Below are 5,108 nucleotides of genomic sequence, written 5' to 3'. Positions count from 1 at the left end.
TGTGCTCCATGAGGATGTCTGTGTGAAAGTGTGTTGGTTAGGGTGGAGGAAACAGGGAGGACAATATATTTAAAATAAATGCAACAAAGTGTGCCTGGGTGGCTCAGTCAGCTAAGCATCTGACTCAATTTCAGCTCAGGTCAGGATCTCAGGGTTTGTGAGATCGAGTCCCATGTTGGGCTCTGTGCTGGGCATGGAACCTGCTTAAGATTCTCTCTCTCTCTCTCTCTCTCTCAACAAATTAAAAAAAGTAAATTTTTATAAAATAAGTTACAAGGAATGGAATGGATTTCTATGTCTTATGTGCAACAATTCCCAAGATTTATTGCTGAGTTAGTTTTCTTTAAAAAGTAGAAACATGTCACGCTCGCTTCAGTGGCACATATACTAAAATTGGAACGATACAGAGATGATTATTATGGCCCCTGAGCAAGGATGGCACACAAATGCATGAAGTGTTCCATATTTTTTTCTTTTAAATAGACATCTATTAACAAAAAGTAGAAACATGTGCATTATACCATCATTTGATATAAACAAAATAAAATAAAAAAAGAAAGTCAGAGGAGGATATATATTTATATCTATATATAGATTTTTTTAAAGCATGGCTTTGCATAAATATATATACTATATATCTATAATACAGATGTGCATATTAGACACTCACACGCAGAGACATGTTTCTGAGCAAAGATTTATCTGGATAGACAGACAACACACTGGTAATAATGGCTGCCTCTAAGGAAGTGAACTGAAAGACTGAGGTGTGAGTGAGCGTTAGCTTTCACTGTATCATCTTTCATACTGTTTAAATACTTACCTTTTATGCATATTATCCATGCAAACAAATAGCTAAGTCTTCGCTAATGAAGACAGAGAACCATTTGCCAACAAACCAAAATGACTGCATATGAAGCAAATTACGTTAAATGCTTCATGAATGGATTTTTTTAATACATAAAGGATAAAAAGGAAAATAAATACAGCTAGTATTATTAAGTGCTACCTAAATTGTGTCCTGAGCATTTTGCATGACACAATGGGGCAGATATATCAGAGAAATAGAAGAGGTCACTATCTGTATTAATTTGCTGGGGCCTCCATAACAGAATACCACCAGCGGGTGACTTATTTTCCCGCAGTTCTGGAAGCCTGGAAGACCAGGTATCAGCAGGGTTGGTTTTTTCTGAGGCCTCTCTCCTTGGCCTGCAGTCAGCCACCTTTTCTCCCATGTTGTTCATCCCTGATGTCTCTTTGTGTGTCCTAATCTTTTCTTAAAAGGACACAGTTAGACTGGATTAGGGTCCAGACTAACAGCCTCATTTTAACTTCATTACCTCCTCTAAAGGCCCTCTCTCCAAATACAGTCATATTTTAAAGGTTTTAACATACGAATTTGGGGGGACACAATTAATTCACAACACTATCTTTGAGTTTTCATTTGAGTCAGTGAGCTAAGCCATATATGCTTGAAGGAAAGAGAAGAAACAATGTTAAAGGCAGCACACAATTAAATGTCAAAGTTAATATAGAAGCTAATGTGTGAAATTTTCTTTTTTTCTTTTTTTAATGTTGATTTATTTTTGAAAGAGAGAGACAGAGAGAGAGCAGGAGAGGGGCAGAGAGAGGGAGACAGAGAACCCAATGTGGGTTCTGTGCAGACAGCAAAGAGCCCAATACAGGACTCAAACTCATGACCCTGTGAGATAATTTATATATAATATAATTAACCTGAGCCGAAATCAGATGCTTAACTGACTGAGCCATCCAGGCGCCCCTGGGTGAGATTTCCTAGAGATTCCTAGGCACAATCTCCTATTTAAAGAAAAAAAAGAAAATTAAGAATCCATGAGGAAGCAAACAACAGTTAGTCCTTGCCATAGTTACCGTACCAGGTGCTGTGGGCAAGGGTCTGTCTGTATGGAGTTTGGAAAAACAATTCGTTCACTAAATTATAATGTGATATGCGTATCTCCCCACCATACTAAAGCAACTCATGAATTCAATCAATTTAGTGAAAAAATAGTATCTCTAATGCTATTTGAAGTTGCCTAGGCAAGAGAATGTTAGATTGTTGAAAACTTTTGTTATCAGTTATTTTATGACAAGAACAAGTGAGTGGGACTCATACCCATAAAAATTAAGAATCCCTCCATCCAGGAGAAGGCATTGTAAGTCATTCTTGTTAATCAACTCAGGCAGTAAATATTTAAGTGAGTGCCCCTACAAAGAGCCCAGGTCTTTTCAGGGCTTGCCGTAGATCAGAAAAGAAAACCACCATGTCTGCCTGATGGAGCACTCAACCCAGCCAACCGAAGCTTCCAGGTGGTTAGATACTTCTCCTGTTATTTTAACACCCTGACCCATCTTCCTTACTTGTTTCTTCTTACCCAATTTCTTCTTCTCTCTTTCCTCATTTTTTTCTCATTCTCTGTACATGCCCAATAGATAGAAGAGCACATGATTCAGAATCACACCAAAGTGATGTAGTCCTTAACCTCCCAGCTCCACACAATACGACGGAGAAAGTTCTGTCTGACCTGCTCTGTACAGGAGTTCCTAATAACATTCCGTTCAACCCACTCCTCAGGAACTGCAAGCGCTTGATTGGGCAATGTATATGAAAGCACTGTAGGAGGAGTGAAGCCCTCTTCAAAAGCTGGCTATTACTACTGTGCAGAAGTAAACAAAACAAAAAACTGAAACAGCAGTCGGATCCATTGGAGCTGGTCATGTGGCCCAGTCGACTGTAATTGTCAGGTACCTTGAGAGTATCAGGGCTAAGAAGATGTGTTTTTGTTGCTCAGATGGTGAAATGGGGAGCCATGCAATGAGGGAACCCCTCCCCCCCCCCCCCCCGGTAAATGTGTCAGGGGCAAATATACATACCATGAAACAAAGGGAATTTTGGCGTCTTCTTCCATTTTGAAAATCACTTACATATCAGTGTTGACTATTAGGTTTCCCCCAAAATGCCCGTCTTATGGGTATCTCGAAGGGATACATCGTAAAACAGCACAAATGGTATTTTTGGTGCTCTGAATCCAGGAAAGGAAGAGACCCAAGAAACTCAAGTGCCAATCAGCTCCTCTATGTGATCAATCACTTGGGGAAGATTTTGTAGCCACCCAAAGACCATTTAAAAGCAAAACAAATGTGAAGCTGGTGGGCTGCAAGTTGACCGCACAGACCTCCTTTCCCCCCAAAATGGAAGCCGTGGTCACAGTGTAACAGTGGACTCAGCCCCTACCACTGCTCCCTGATTGCCTACTTCCTGTGACAGATGCCAGAGGAGGTGAATCTTCAGGACAATTCTCCAGGCCATTGACCAGGCAGCACAGAATCCTAGGGGGGATCCAAACAAAGAAAGTTGTCAGCTCTCATTTTCTCAGTTTAAATTTCTGGAGGAATATGGCCACATGTGTTTGAGCAGAAAAAAAAAAAAAATGTCGGGATCACTTTTTGGATTAGCTGAGCTCCAGAAACAGACAGGTGTTGTGTTGTTGTTGTTGTTGTTGTTGTTGTTTTCTCTGTTTCTTTCTCCCCACTGGCCTGACTTAACCAGTCAATCTAAGTAGCAAAATTCCATTTGGCCCGAAGGCCCAGCCTTGTTCTCATTAGAACACCTATTTGCTTTGAACGAGAGGCCCTTAGACCTTCCCCTTCCTACAGAAAAGTGTTCACATCTAATCTGGGATGAAAAACTTTCCAGTGACCCCAGGGGTAGGGAGGAAGCCGGGAATGGAAAGCCTCACACCAGTCAGTGCCTGTCTGTCCACCAGATCATACCAGCTCCCGTTCAGCTGAGCCAGAGAGCACCTGGAAGGGAACCATGGAACTCCTTGCTGTCATCACTTGCCCTTTCCTCCCTGTTTTAGTGCTTCCAAGAAGGGGGAGGCCAATGTGAAACTGGGGAATCAGATCTGCTCTGAGCTTACATTACATTCATGTCTAGGCAGGGCTCCTCCAGGCATGGCTGTGCCCTCCGGAAACTTTCCCAAGCTCCCAGTGGGCATTTGTGGAAGGAGGTGAAGGAGGGACGAGGAGGTGCTACATGTGGCACAGAAGTAGTGATTAGGCCTCTGTGTCCTCCCAACAGGGAGGCATGCTAGAAGAGAAAAAAGCATGGGCTTTGAAGTCAGACAGGCCTGGGTTTGAATCCTGCTTCGGTCACTGTATTAACCAGCTCAGGCTAAGTCATGGTGCAGTAACAAACAAATCCAGAATCTTGGTGGCTTGCAATAACAAAGGTTTATTTCTCACTCAGTCTACACGTCATTTGTAGGTCAGCTGCAGTTCTGTTTCATGTTTTCTTCAGCTCAAGACCCAGGCTAAAGGAGCAGCCTCTGTTTAGGAAACTGACCTTGTGGAAGAAGGAGAAGATACAATGAAATCATATGCGGGCTTTAAAATTTTCTGCTCTCATCGCTTCCATTCATATTTTACTGACCAAACCAGTTATACCACCGAGCCTAACATCAACAGAGCAGGGATATTTAACCCAACAAAGGATAGCAAATATGTTGAACAATAACACACCTTGCCACAGCCATTTACCGTGTGTCCTTTGGCAAATTACTGTGAGGTGAGAACAAGGATGTGAACCTAAAGTTGATGACGGGAAGGTTAAATAAAATACGGATTTTAAAAGTGAGTATAGTATAGTAGGAACCAGACAAGTTAGTTCCCTCTCACATTTCATATACGAGACTTATCAAAGAAATTCTCATCCCTTCAGAATTAGCTTTTATGATTCTCTTCTATGCAGGTGTGCCAATGTTAATGACTTCTCTTGAGAAATGCTTGCATTGTAATAATGGCCTTCCGTGCTATTTTCACCTAAAGTCTTAACTCTAACGATGGGAATTTCAGACACCAGAAGGTGTCGATATGCTTGACCACTTTCTTCCTTGCACTATGGCCCTCTAAACTTTCCAGTTTGGACCACTTATCCGAATTAGGAAGAACTATAATGCATCATGCCATGTAAGAAAATGAAAGTTGGAACGGCTACCGCTCAGTCCCCTAGGACTCTCAGAGGGTGTGGAACATACCTCAACAATTTTGATGACATCATGCAAAGAAGTATAGACATTGTAGCAGAA

At 41.6% G+C, this 5,108-nt stretch overlaps 1 non-coding gene across 1 annotated transcript; it reads left to right on the top strand.

Moving 5' to 3' along the window:
- Positions 1–365: 365 nt before the first annotated feature.
- On the top strand, positions 366–470 carry LOC125175809 (U6 spliceosomal RNA). The gene has a single exon (XR_007155984.1). It is a non-coding gene; the product is annotated as a U6 spliceosomal RNA (small nuclear RNA).
- Positions 471–5,108: the final 4,638 nt, after the last annotated feature.

This window comes from Prionailurus viverrinus, chromosome C2 (assembly GCF_022837055.1).
Source record: "Prionailurus viverrinus isolate Anna chromosome C2, UM_Priviv_1.0, whole genome shotgun sequence".
NCBI lineage: Eukaryota > Metazoa > Chordata > Mammalia > Carnivora > Felidae > Prionailurus > Prionailurus viverrinus.
The sequence above is the reverse complement of the archived record's forward strand: the minus strand, read 5'-3'. Positions and strand labels throughout refer to the sequence as shown.